This window comes from Trachypithecus francoisi, unplaced genomic scaffold (assembly GCF_009764315.1).
Source record: "Trachypithecus francoisi isolate TF-2019V2 unplaced genomic scaffold, Tfra_2.0 Contig01440, whole genome shotgun sequence".
NCBI classification, from domain to species: Eukaryota; Metazoa; Chordata; class Mammalia; order Primates; family Cercopithecidae; genus Trachypithecus; species Trachypithecus francoisi.
In genome coordinates this window covers 5,186,608-5,200,758 of record NW_022681431.1, presented here as the reverse complement: position 1 = coordinate 5,200,758, position 14,151 = coordinate 5,186,608, and the positions used below count along the sequence as shown (strand labels likewise).

Sequence of the window (14,151 nt, the reverse complement as noted above, 5' to 3'; positions counted from 1 at the left end):
TGTTTCCATGAGCACCTCCTGAGGCATCTACTTGACAAAAACTTTCATAAGACAACCATATGTGGTGTATCACATTTATTGACCTGTGTATGGTAAACCATCCCTGTGTTCCTGGTATGAAACCAACTTGATCATGGTATATTATCTTTTTGATATGGTATTGGATTTGGTTAGCTAGTATTTTATTGAGAATCCTTTTGTTGAGGATTTTTGCATCTATGTTCATCAGGGATATTGGTCTATAGTTTTTTTTGTTACGTCCCTTCCTGGGTTTGGTATTAGGGTAATACGGGCATTATAGAATGATTTAGGGAGGATTTTCTCTTTCTCTCTTTTGGAATAGCTTCAATAGTATTGGTACCATTTCTTCTCCGAATGTCTGATAGAATGCAGCTGTGAATCCATCTGGTCCTAGATTCTTTTTTCTTGGCAATTTTTCTTATTACTGTTTCAGCCTCACTACTTGTTATTGTTCTATTCAGTTTCTGATTTCTTTTTATTTCTGGTTTGATATAGGAGGGTTGTGTATTTCCAGGAATTTATCCATCTCCTCCAGATTTTCTACTTTGTCCACATAAAGGTGTTCACAGTAACCTTGAATAATCTTTTGTCTTGGAAGACAAAATGGGGTGCGGGAGAGATGGTTTTGGCCTAAACTGTTTCAGCTCAGATCATCATGCATTAGTTAGATTTTCGTAAGGAGCATGTAACCTAGATTCCTTGTACGTGCAGTCCACAAAAGGGTTCACACTCCTATGAGAATCTAATGCCACCGTTGATCTGACTAGAGGTGGAACTCAGGTGCTAATGCTTGCTTGATGCCGCTGACCTCCTGCTGTGTGGCCAGGTGCCTGACAGGCCAAAGACCAGTGGCAGTCTGCAGTCCTGGGGTTGGGGACCTCTCATCTAAAGAACTAATTCTATAAAAGAGAAACTGAGATCAAGTAAGGTCAAATCAATGAAAACATATCTAAGTGTCAAAGCTAACTCTTCTAACTCCAATGTACGTCCTCAGTTCTGGAGAGATAATTATATTTTTGTGTTTTATTCTCTATTTAAGATTTGCAGATAATCAGTTTGCAAATTAGTGAAGATTCACCATAATTTTGTAGGTACTTGATATGGTTTGGCTCTGTGACCCCACCCAAATTCCATCTTGAATTGTCATTCCCACTTGTTTGGGGGGGGGACACTGGGAGGTGATTGGGTCATGGCAGTGGTTTCCCCCCATGCTGCTTTTGTGACAGTGAGAGAGCTCTCACAAGATCTGATAGCTTAAAAGTGGCAGTTTCCCCTGTGCTCTCTGTCTTTTCTGCTGCCTTGTAAAGAAGGTACTTGCTTCTCCTTTGCCTTCTGCCATAACTGCAAGTTTCCTGAGACCTCCCCAGCCATGCAGAACTCTGAGTCAATTAAACCTCTTTCCTTTATAAATTACCCAGTCTCAGGCAGTTCTTTATAGCAGTGTGAAAATGGACTAATACAGTACTTAAAAAGAGATCAGAAGTATACTTACCCAAAATAGATCAATCTTTGGTAGTGTTAAGTTTCCATCCTGGATTTCTCAGTGTTCTAGATGCCTAAAAGCAAGATTGTCTTACTTTTAGGTAACCAATCAGGCATTAATTTACAATGTTGGCACGCTGCAATGTGGTTTAGGCATAGTTAGTCTATGTTTACGATACAGAGAAAATAACGAGGCTAATATTTTCAGTGGCCCTTTCCTGAATTGCCAGCCCATGTTTAGAAGCATGATTATATTTTGAGGAATGCTTATGTGACAGCATGAGGGCTAATGCCTGTTGTTCATTTAGTTTATGGTTCTCTTCCTACATTATTATGATTTGCAAACATTTGTTAGAACATGGAGGGCTTTGGCCTGCTTCACTGCATCCCACTTGCAAATGGAGAGGATTTCAGAGTCAATCGTGAATCAGGAACTATGAATCAAGGCCAAAAATCGCAAAAGGAATGAACTGGAGATCAGTTAGTACATCAGGCCTGGATGTGGCCTGGTGTCAGCACAGAAAGACTGAACCCACTAGGCTTCCTAACTCTGCACTCTTTTTAGGTGATCGCTGAACAATCAACAGGGCCCACGGGGAAACAGAGTCAACTGGAAGGCTGCTGGGAGTGGAGGCTCTCTTAGGGCTTTTATTTGGTCAAGAGAACAAGGCCAGGGGCATAAATTAAAAGCAAATTCAAAAGGTCTAAATTAAAAAAAAATGCGAAGTAGACTGTGATAGTCTCAAAGGTATGAGGCCTCAAAGCCACAGACTTGTTATTAATATTTGTCATGAAGCAGTAAATACTTTGAAATTGAAACTATATCCCCTTTTTAAGGAAAGACTCAATCTGATTGGAGTAAAGTCTGACCAAGCCCAAATGTCACACTGTTATGAATCACTGTCAAGAGTGGATTATGCAGACGAGTAGTTTCTTTAGCTATGACATTTTAAGCAAAGTAAACATTTTTGAAGTGGTTGCATAACAAACTGGTGGTACTATATTTTTCTTAATTTCTTCCTAATATGTGGAGGCCCACAGCAGAATTACAGGGCAACTTGTTTGTGTGTGAACTAAAATAATTTTGGCATCATGTTGTAAGAACTGTTCCTTCTACAGAGTCTATAAATGGAAGAGGACTGTTGAAGATGCCTTCCATGGTATGGGGAGATGGAAGAGTTTTTCAAACTTCTGCAGGTCATTTTGATAAGAGGAAGCTATATTTCTTCATTTTTTCTACTGCTTTGAACTTGCAACAAAAAACTCCTTTCCTGAGATACTTAAAAATCTTAAGACTTTGCCGTAAGAACGTTTGTTTTTGTTTGTTTGTTTGTTTTTTGAGATGGAGTCTCGCTCTGTCGCCCAGGCTGGAGTACAGTGGCTGGATCTCGGCTCACTGCAAGCTCCGCCTCCCGGGTTCACGTCATTCTCCTGCGTCAGCCTCCCGAGTAGCTGGGACTACAGGCGCCCTCCACCATGTTCGGCTAATTTTTTGTGTATTTAGTAGAGACGGGGTTTCACCGTGTTAGTCAGGATGGTTAGTCCCGATCTCCTGACTTCCTGATCCACCCACCTCGGCCTCCCAAAGTGATCGGATGACAGATGTGAGCCACTGCGTCCAGCCGCCTAAGAACATTTCTATTCTGCGAGTCACCTTCTGGAACATTAAGAAGAGAGTCCAGGGCCAGGCAGAGGGGCTCATGCCTGTAATCCCAGCACCTTGGAAGGCTGAGGTGGGCAGATAACTCGAGCTAAGAAGTTTGACACCAGCCTGGGCAACGTGGTGAAATCCCATCTCTATAAAAAAATACAAAAAGTAGCTGGGCATGGTGGCACATGACTGCATTCCCTGCTACTTGGGAGGATCAATTGAGTCCAGGAGGTCGTGGCTGCGGTTGAGCCATCATGGCACCTCTGTACTCCAGCTTGGATGACAGAGGGAGATCCTCTCAAAAATAAGAAAATAAAAAAGGAGGCCAGGCACAGTGGCTCACGCTTGTAATCCCAGCACTTTGGGAGGCCGAGGCAGGTGCATCATGAGGTCAGGAGTTCGAGACCAGCCTGGCCAACACAGTGAAACCCCATCTCTACTAAAAATACAAAAATTAGCTGGGCATAGTGGCAGGCGCCTGTAATCCCAGCTACTTGACAGGCTGAGGCAGGAGAATTCCTTGAACCTGGGAGGGAGAGGTTGCAGTGAGCCGAGATCATGCCACTGCACTCCAGCGTGGGCAACAGAGCTAGACACCATCTCAAAAAAAAAAAAGAAAGAAAGAAAGAAAGAAAGAAAGAAAAGAAAAAAAGAGGAGAGTCCAGCTGGGTCTTCAAGTCCACTGAGAAAAAAAATAGATAATCAAGAACCTGGGAGTTACTGGTAAACAAATCAGGACCATTCGCTGCTATCCCGTTCTCACTTTCTTGTTATGCAGCCACTGCTATAACTGGTCAGTTTGGGATCTTACCACGCATGTCTCATCATCTTTGGATAGAAGAATTAAAAGTCATAGGCCAGGCATGGCGGCTCACGCCTGTAATCCCAGCACTTTGGGAGGCTGAAGTGGGTGGATCACCTGAGGTTGGAAGTTCGAGACCAGCCTGACCAACATGGAGAAACCCCCTCTCTACTAAAAATACAAAATAGCTGGACTTGGTGGCGCATGCCTGTAGTCCCAGTTACTTGGGAGGCTGAGGCAGGAGAACTGCTTGAACCTGTGAGGTGGAGGTTGTGGTGAGCCGAGATCGTGCCATTGCCCTTCAGTCTGGGCAACAAGAGCGAAACTCCGTCTCAAAACAACAACAAAAATCATATGACTATGTGTAATATACATATTCTCTTCACAAAAACAAAGAAAAGGTCATTGACAGTATCACAAAATTCCAGCATTCAGGGACTTTGCCAGAGATTACCGCAACTTCTTACAATGCTTCAGCACCTATCTAATGAGTGCTTACAAGAAAATTTCTGGAATGTTGTATAAAGCAACTGTGTTTACCTCTGCAGCACGGGATTTGTGGAGATGTTCACGTTTTAGCATGAGCATATTTGACTTTCAGAAGTTTATCTGAAGAAGGTGCTGTCTTTCCACACTTCTATTTACAGCCAATCCTTGATCTCATTATGCTGTTATAAGAGCGGTCCCTGTCTGGGTGAGTAACTTCCTCAAGTTGGGTTTTATTACAATACTTTTGTTTTTTTGGCCAGGCACAGTGTGGCTCACGCCTGTAATCCCAGCACTTTGAGAGGCCAAGTCTGGAGAACTGCTTGAGTCCAGGAGTTCAAGACCAGGACAGGCAACGTAGTGAGACCCCGTCTCTATTAAAAAAAAAAGAAAGAAACAAAAAAAGAAAAAACTTCGTTTTATTCACAGTCACCATGAAAAATAGCCACATGAAGTTCCTTATGGTATTTTAATAGTATATTGTCATTTTCCATTTTGTAGTCTTGAATTGAAAATGAGTGACAAAAATTTTTCTTAAAATTCAGTGCTAGGAAAAGTTTTTCTTCCTTTGAGAAACTATCAGCCTCTTTTGAAAATGACAGTTAGTAAGTGGTTAGGACACCTGGCTCTCAGCAAGCTCAGTGTTTTAATTTGTTGCCCAATAGTATGTTTACTGTTACCTGTATGCTTTTCCGGGAATCCCATTTTACACTAAAAATACCTACACTTTGAAGTATTTATTTTCAAAATATACTGTTCTGTCTTTTAAAGACGTTCAACTCCCTTCTCAATGAGGTGGTGGTATAAGGAAACATAAATAACAAGAAAAGGGACCTGGATTGGGAACAAAGGCTCCATGGACTCCAGTGGAGTTCCCCATGAGAATTAAGGCCTGGAATACTTTTTTCATTTCTGATTGAATGCAACTTTGGGAAAGTTAGCTGGGAGCTCTACCCTAGGGAGATGTCACTGCTAATAAAATTGTAAGGAATTTGCTAATTCATCGTTTTCACCACACTTGTGTTAGAGCTTTATGTACCAAAGTTGTCTTTTTTAGACGGACTACAGAAGAAATAGGGTCAAAAGCATCTATTGAACATTTTTTTTTTTTTTTGAGACAGAGTTTCGCTCTTGTTGCCCAGGCTGGAGTGCAATGGCGAGATCTTGGCTCACTGCAACCTCCGCCTCCTAGGTTCAAGTGATTCTCCCACCTCAGCCTCCCCAGTAGCTGGGATTACAGGCATGCGCCACCACGCCCAGCTAATTTTTGTATTTTCAGTAGACACGGGGTTTTTCCACGTTGGTCAGGCTGCTCTCGAACTTTCAACCTCAGGTGATCTGCCTGCCTCGGCCTCCCGAAGTGCTGGAATTACAGATGTGAGCCACCATGCCTGGCCAATCATTTATTTTATGTATAAGTGAAATTTGTTCACAGAGAAACTTTAGTCATTCCTGATGGCAAAACTTCATGTGGGAAAACATTTTAAAATATTAGAATGGGTTCTGTTACTTATATGGCTCGAAATTCAAAAAAAGTACAAAACTGTATTTACTAACAAGTTTCTCTTCAAATGGTGCCCTTTATCCAACTCCCATCTCAAGACACAACCAATATTATCTGCTTCTGGTATATCTCTTCAGATATTTTATGGGTTTTTGTTTTGTTTTCTTTTGACACAGGGTCTTGCTCTGTCACCAGATTGCAATGCAGTGGCACAATCATGGCTCATGGTAGCCTCAACCGCTTGGACTCAAGCCATCCTCCCACCTCAGCCTCCAGAGTAGCTGGGACTACAGGCACATGCCACCATGCCCAGCTAATTTTTGTATTTTTTATAGAGACAGGGTCTAAGTTGTCCAGGCTGGTCTCAAACTCTTGGGCTCAAGTGATCCTCCCCCTTAGACTTCCCAAAAAGCTGGGATTAAAGATGCAAGCTACCATGCCTGGAGGCTTATGCTTATTTCATGCTTATACAAACATATCTATATAAGTATCCATACAAGCGTGTATCATTTCCTCCTTTTTAGTAGAAATTGTAGCATACTATTAGGTGATTGTTTTGTGTTAAAAAATGCACATGATATATGTTGAAGATCATCTCATAATAGTACAAAGAGCTTTCTCATTCTTTTTAAAAGCTTTCATAAGATTTCATTTTATGCCTGTATCATGATTTACCAGTCCTTTACTAAAGAATATTTGTATTTTAAAAAATATTTTATTATAAACAACGCTGAAATAAACAAGGTTGTAGAAACATACCATTTCTCATGTGTGTTGTAAGATAAACTTTTTTTTTTTTTTTTGAGACAGTCGCCCTGTGTTGCCCAGGCTGGCGTGCAGTGTCACAATCTCGGCTCACTGCAAACTCTGCTTCCTAGGTTCAAGCGATTCTCCTGCCTTGGCCTCCCAAGTAGCTGGGATTACAGGCGCCTGCTGTCGTGCTGGGCTAATTTTTTTATTTTTAGTTGAGATGGGGTTTCACCATGTTGGCCAGGCTGGTCTCGAACTCCTGACGTCAGGTGATCTGCCCGACTCGGCCTCCCAAAGGGCTGGGATTGCAGGCGTGAGTCACCGTGCCACCACGCAGGGCCAAGATAAACTCTTACATGTTTATTTGCAATATTGTAGGTATCCTGACCTAACCCGTATGGAGGTCATTATAATTTACATTAATATTTTCATGGTGACTGCTTGTCTATATGTTTACTAACACTGTGGTTATCAAACTTTCTAATCTTTGACAATCTGATAAGTGAAAAAATGGTTTCTCAATATAGTTTTAATTTGCATTTTCTCATGGAGGAGAAAAAATTGTGTTTTTTTTTGTTTTGTTTTGTTTTTTTAGGATAAAGGGCCACAAAGTTATGTGAGTTATTATTTTATCCTTAATATTGTTCCTGGAGTCTGTAGCAGGTCAGCATCAGAGTTCAGAGATCAGGAACATGGCAACATGCCCAGAACCAAGATGAAAAGAAAAGCCAATAGACCCCATTCCATGAATATTTGCCTTGAGGAGTCCCTGAAGATGTCCCTAGAAGTTAACTTCTGTTTTTACGTGGAGACAATTAGAAGTTAAGTTTCAGATTCCTCAGTGCCTGCAAAAGTAGCTCTAATTACTTAGCAGAGCATAGTCTTTTTCCCTCTTCAAACCATCTGATACAAAAATGAAGTAAAACTGGTTCTCTATTTATAGATATAACTAAGCCACACAATAGGATTGTGGGGGTTAGACCAAATCATCCAGGTCACATCAGGGTTACAAAGATTAAATGATATGTTTAACACAAGAAGTATTTTGCTTAGGGATGGAGGCTTGCTGCTAATTAGCATAATTGCCTCGTGATTTGCAGAAACTATGTCAGCGTTTTGTTTTGTTTCTGTGTGCTTTTTCATAGAGAGAATCATCTGGCGGTGTTTAATACTATATCTATTTAAAATTAATCACATGCCTTTCCTAACAACAGGGATCATGTTAGTTGCATCTATCTTTATAACAGGGATTTCAAAAGCAAGTGAGAAGTGTCGTTATGTAATGGAATTAAGAAAGGAGATTAGGAGTTAGGCTTGCTGGGTTAGCACTTGCCCTCACTGGCTGTGTGACCTTACCCTAGTCACTTGACCTTTCTGAGCTTCAATTCGTCATTTGAATAATGGAGATAATCTGACCTTTATACCCCTGGGTTTTGTAGTTAGGAAATAATGGATCATTGTACATGTGAAAAGGCTTTACAACTAGCAACGGCAAGACATCTGTCAGTTATTCTAATATTCATGGTATAGAAAACTGTGAAATACAGCGTCTTCAGGTTTATTCTCCAAAAACGTTCACTTCTCTTTAAAAGCTTTTAGCAAACTACAATCCAGGTAATTAAGAAGAAATATTAAAAATGTGTTCTCAGGTTGTCTTGACATTTCATGGTTCAGTAATGTTACATCTCTCACAGGCAGAATAGCATCTTCGGACAAGTTTTCTATTAAAAATATGTTTTATAGAAGAAAATATTTCACGGGCCTGAAAGAGAGCTGTGGATGAAATTCGCTCAGTTTAGCAAAGAGCGAGGACTATGTTTGCGTTTAGAGAAAAGTGGGTCGGGTCTAGTTTCTCTCCCTGGGGTTCTAGACTCCTTTCCACGTTGTATGTGAAGCTCTAACAGCTGGGAAGCTCCTTTCTTTAACCTTTATTACACACTTGCTAGTAAACTTGCTAGAAGCATAAAGATAATACGGACTGCGAATCAGCCCTTCTAAGAGACAATCACGACTCCTTCCTTGCAAGTCTCCGCCCTAATAATTCTGCAACCGTCCCACCTTCTATCCGCCCCGCGGTGCGAGGCCCCTCGGCCTACAGGTGGCCAGAGGAAAGCAGGAGGCAGATGCCCCACCTACCCCGGCCCGGCCTGGGCCCCAGCGCTGGGTGCGGCGGAGCCCCGGGCTCCTGCGGGAACGAGTGTGGTCCCGGGACGCGCGGTGTAGCCAGGTGCGCAGGCGGCAGTGGCAGCCGCGGCGCCCCGCGTCGCACGTGGCAACAGGTGCAGCGCTGTCCCGGCCTGGCGCCGCGGGGCGTGGGGCGCGTCCGCACTTAGCCCGGGAGCGCGCAGAGCGTCGGGATTGGGACCCGGGAGCGCGCGCTGAGGGCGGGAGCGGCCAGGCGGAGTCCAGCGCCCCAAGGTACGGCCTCGCACGTCATTCAGGTTCCCGGGACGGCCGCTCCCTGGGGCGGCGGCTGGCCTTGGTCTCCCGCCGCGAGCCGCTGGAGGGGAGCCTTAGGAGGGAGCCGCCGCGGGTTGGGGCGGGAGGCCGGAGTTCGGCTATTTACAAGTTTCCCGAACTCCCCGCCCTGCTCCACCCCTTGGCGGCCCCGGAGGCGGGGAGGCGGGGAGGCCGGGGCTCCGGGTCCCTCCTGGTAGCCGTCGCAGGGCTGGAGCGGTGCCGCGCCGCGCGCCCCCAGGTGCAGACGCCGCCCCCGAGACCTCCGGGGCGGGTCCGCGGCGACCCCGCCAGCGGTCCAAAGGGCGCCCGCGCTCCCCGCCGCTGCGTCTCTGCTCCCGGAGCGCTTGAAGGAGCTGCGGGTAAGTGCGGGCTGGGGACTGTTCCCGCTGCCCCGCGGCCGGGGTGGAGAGGGGACAGGCGAGCGCGCCGCTCAGGGTGACGGGGCCGGTCCCCGGGGAGGGGAGGGGGCGTTCCGGGAGCTTAGGGGCTGAAGCTGGGGCGGGGAGGGAAGGGGGTGGCAGTGCCGGCGGAGCGGAGGCGGGTCTCACGTGGGCCAGCGCGGAGCCTGCGGAAGGGACGGATGCGGCTCTCGTTGCTGTCACCTTGAAAGTGACCGAGGAGCTTGACGGTGCACTCCTTACGCCGCCCACCCGGGCCCGGCGGTCCCAGCCTTCTCACTGGGTCCCTTCTCAGCGGAAGCAAGCGGGGCCGAGAAAGCGGGTGGAATGGGGTTGCTGCAGGTCCCGAGACCCCTCGCCGCGCCTCGCTACTTTTGCAGCTCGTTTGCACTTTTCACGCTCTAGAAAAATCCACTCTTAATTAAGGTGACCTTATTGACTGACTACTCTATAGCACTTAGTAGACTTAGGTGTTTACTGACGAACCTTTTTCTTTTTGGAAGACGTACTCCTTTCTACCAAGTTGTTTGTTGATTTTGACTTGGAGTAATTTGGGCCTAGGAAGGAAGAGGTTCATTCTTCATTTAGCCTGCGTAGTTACACATACTCTGTTAAAGACTGTTTATTGGAAATAGTATTCTAAGAAAGGAAATCCAGTGTGTTTTGTTTGTTTCAATGAAACCAAAGTCTTAGGCAAAACGGTGGGTGAAAGCTGTCAAGTTTTACCAGGTGCAGGTGATTAGAAGTCAATCATCACTAAATCACAGCGCTGGGGCTGGAGGGTGGGAGTGGGGGTGTTAGGATTGGATTTCAGGAGGAAGGGAGGCAATGCAGGAGGGAGGGGATTAAAAAAGAGAGTCATTACTTCCTGGGAACCAGTGACCTCTTTAAGGAGGCTGTATAGAAGATAACAGTGCATGGATAACTTTAAAAGGAATTGCATAAACAGAATTGCAATTCTGTAGACAAGTTTCTTTTTCAGAGATGATTAGGGCAGGAAATGGACAATTTAAATTAAAATGATGATATCCTGTTAGTACAGTGCTTTTCAGTGTAGAAAGTGCTGTTACAGATTTTTTTTTTTCTTAGGCAGTATATTTCATTAGGAAAGCTATACAAAGAAAAGATTAGAACTACATGCTTGTCCTTAAAACCAAAACTAAAATCCTTAGAAGTGGAATTTAGTTTAAAATAATATGTAGTTATTTATGTAGCTTGCACCAACTTTTTTCACCTATTCTTTATCAGGTTTATGAAGAGAAAATAGTTTTTGGTAGATCTGCTTGGTAGAAAATCATGCTTGGAACAAAACCTTTTAATTATATGTCAATAAGTCAAGGTTACATTTTGGAGTATAATAGGGTAATAAAATTCTAGATAAATATCTTATAATTTTTGGAAACTAACCTGCAGTTATTAGACTCAAGCATTTAAAAAGCCTGTTACTTAATAGCGCTGGTCTGTTAACCTTGTTTGTTTTGATTTCAAAAGTAATCCATGCTTGCTGTATAAAAATAGGTAGATTGAGAAAAGTGAGTTAAGCAATTTCATCAAAGAGAATCACAGTTAATATTTCAGAAAATACTTGTTAATCTATAGAAAATATTTTTTTACAGTTATATAGTTTACCTAAATATACTATTGCATGCTAGGTTTTTTGCTGCTTAATATGTCATGAAAAATTTTCCATGTCATTAAATCTTCAAAAATCTTCGTGGTTACTTAATATTACATTACATAGATGTATCAAACTGTTTTTCATTTATTTCCACTTACTATTACTAAATATACTTTTGCAACAAATACCTTTTCAAAATTTTATATGTGCAAGGTTAATATCCTTAGAGCCCTTGAAGTACAGTTGTTAGTTGGAAGATCTCCTCATACACATTGATCATTTGCTTTCCAAAAAATGTTTAACCCCATTATGTTCCCACCAGCACTCTGACAATACTGGTGTTACCATATTCTTGTCATCATGGAGAATCATCCTTAAAAGGAAAAAAAAAAAATTCTTCACAATTTTATAGGTGAACAGTGCTTTCTCTATATTTGAACTTTGATTACAGATGATTTGAACACCAAAGAAATCTAGTTGTTTTCCATTTTGAAATTTAACATAATGCCAGATTTTTCTCCTGGGATATTAGTTTTTTCCATTAATTCATAGGAACCTTTTACGGATTGATAGTAAATCTTTGCCATTCATATTGCAGATACTTTTTCCCTTTTTATCTTTGCTTTATATATTTACAGTGTTTTTGACAAACACAAGTTTCTTTAATGTTGATAAATGTGTTGACTATCTCAAAACAGAATTTTTAACACTTCTAAATCTTAGCTTCAGAACTATATGTGACTGGTAGAAGATTTAAAAAAAATTTTCCAGCCGGGTGCAGTGGCTCACACCTCTAATCCCAGCACTTTGGGAGGCCGAGGCGGGTGGATCACAAGGTCAGGGGTTCGAGACCAGCCTGGGCAACATGGTGAAACCCCGTCTCTACTAAAGATACAAAAACTTAGCTGGGTGTGGTGGTGTGCACCTGTAATCTCAGCTACTTGGGAGGCTGAGGCAGGAGAATCGCTTGAACCTGGGAGGCGGAGGCTGCAGTGAGCCAAGATCACTCTAGTGCACTCCAGCCTGGGTGACAGGTCAAAACTCTGTCTCAAAAAAAAAAAAAAGAATAAAAGAAAATGGAAAACAAATTCCCCAAATTCTGAATTAGAATCTTTTCAAATTCATTACAAGAACTTCCATATCCTGGAGTAGAGACTGTTGCAAAAGTAATTGCATTTGTTGATGAGAAACCACTGGACTTGGTATATACTATTAGGAATAGCATCCTTTGAAATCAGAGCAGAAAGTTTTAAATCCCAAAGATTGAATGTTTTCAGATCTGTTATTCTGTGATTATACAAAGTAGGCTCACACTCCATTTATTTTCAGTAATCTATTTGTAGTATCATTTTGCTAGATTCTTCTTTTTATAGTCATTGTTGTGGTTTCATACGGACTTGTTGATAATGAGTCTTGTCTTGATGTCCAGACAAATGTACTGCATATGTAGTTTAAAAATTTCCTGGATTAATTTCCAACACTGCTACTCAGCAAACTATTTATTTGAGGGGGGGAAATACATCTTCCTAATTTCTCAAAGTTGAGTTCTTTCTCTGTGTTGTGAAAGCTTAAATACACCCTGAAAGGCCTCACTGAAACAAGTGTGTTCTCTATCAGAGCCTGAGTCCCTTTTATTTCCCAAGCTTACAGCATAAGAGTAAGCAATAGGACCGTATGTGAGCCATAAGGATGAAATTGGAGTTCAGGATCTTTGTGCTTAGGGGCACTTAAAAATGGCCTCAGTCTTTCTCTGGAGGAAGGCAGGCCCCGGAGGAAGGCGACCACTTAGCAGCGGGTACAGTGGTGACTGTGGCCTCTTGAGAAGGAGGATGAGTGATCCCACCCTGCAGGAAATGAAGGCCTAGATGGGATGGTATGAACTTAGCTAGCTTGAAATCTGGCCCCAAAAAGCCTCCTCTGACCAGGAAGTCTCTGTACCTGGTTTAGGATGGTCCAGTATAACCAGAAGTTGAGTTTGACTTGTAATATCTTCTTATTTTATTTTATTTTATTTTTTGAGACAGAATATTGCTCTGTCACCCAGACTGGAATACAATATGATCATAGCTTACTGCAGCCTTCACGTCCCAGGCTCAAGTGATCCTCCCACCTCTGCCTCCTGAGCATCTGGGACTACAGGTATGTGCCGTCATGCCTGGCTAATTTTTGTATTTTTTTGTAGAGACAAAGTTTCGTCGTGTTGCCCAGGCTGGATTTGAATTGCTGGGCTCGAGCAAATCCTGCCACTTCAGCCTCCCATAGTGCTAGGATTATAGGCATGAGCCACCGCCCCCAGCCTAAACATTTCTTTCTTTCTTTCTTTTTTTTTTTTTTTATTGAGATGGAGTCTCACTCTGTCACCCAGGTTGGAGTGCAGTGGTGCGATCTCGGCTCACTGCAACCCCCACCTCCCAGGTTCAAGTGATTCTCCTGCCTCAGCCTCCTGAGTAGCTGGGATTACATGTGTGCACCACCTTGCCTGGCTAATTTTTGTATTTTTAGTAGAGACAGGGTTTCACCATGTTGGCCAAGCTGGTCTCGAACTCCTGACCTCAGGTGATTGCCTACCTCAGCGTCCCAAAGTGCTGGAATTACAAGTGTGAGCCACTGTGTCTGGCCTAAAAGTCCGGCCTCAAAATTTATTTCTAAACCAATTTCTGTAGATGATTGCCCTGATGATGGTTATTTATTTTCTTAGAGAAAAATCCCTCAGTAATCTTTGAAATTACTCTTGGATATGGGGCAGTTTTCCATGATGACATTAATGCATGACTTTTTCATGTTCACTTGGCCTTAGATGGTAAAAAAGACTGCCATTTTGGAGATGACAAATTTGGGGGCTCTTTGCCATGTGGATACACAGGATAAAACTTCATTTTCATACCCTATAAGCAGATTGGCAACTTGTGATTGCCCTGATACATAAATGTTGCACAATCAAGGAAGAAAGGGTGGGTTTTCTGAACAAATTTTGAGTGT

General features: G+C 43.0%; 1 protein-coding gene and 1 long non-coding RNA gene across 5 annotated transcripts in view; one reads left to right on the top strand and one right to left on the bottom strand.

Annotated features, from left to right (window-relative positions):
- Positions 1 to 365: 365 nt before the first annotated feature.
- Positions 366 to 8,971, bottom strand: LOC117092565. The gene is made up of 3 exons (XR_004440844.1): positions 8,833 to 8,971; positions 1,514 to 1,640; positions 366 to 920 (listed from the first exon to the last, which is right to left on the bottom strand). It is a non-coding gene; the product is annotated as an uncharacterized LOC117092565 (long non-coding RNA).
- A 24-nt stretch (positions 8,972 to 8,995) lies between these two features.
- MTUS1 (microtubule associated scaffold protein 1) overlaps positions 8,996 to 14,151 on the top strand; it is a 159,872-nt gene continuing 154,716 nt past the window's right edge. For 3 of the 4 annotated variants that reach the window (XM_033226266.1, XM_033226230.1, XM_033226256.1), the window contains exon 1: positions 9,352 to 9,515. The gene's annotated coding sequence lies outside the window, so the exon portion shown is untranslated. Of the gene's footprint in view, positions 9,115 to 9,351; positions 9,516 to 14,151 lie in introns of those variants that run through there. The other variant, XM_033226238.1, reaches the window with a different exon arrangement.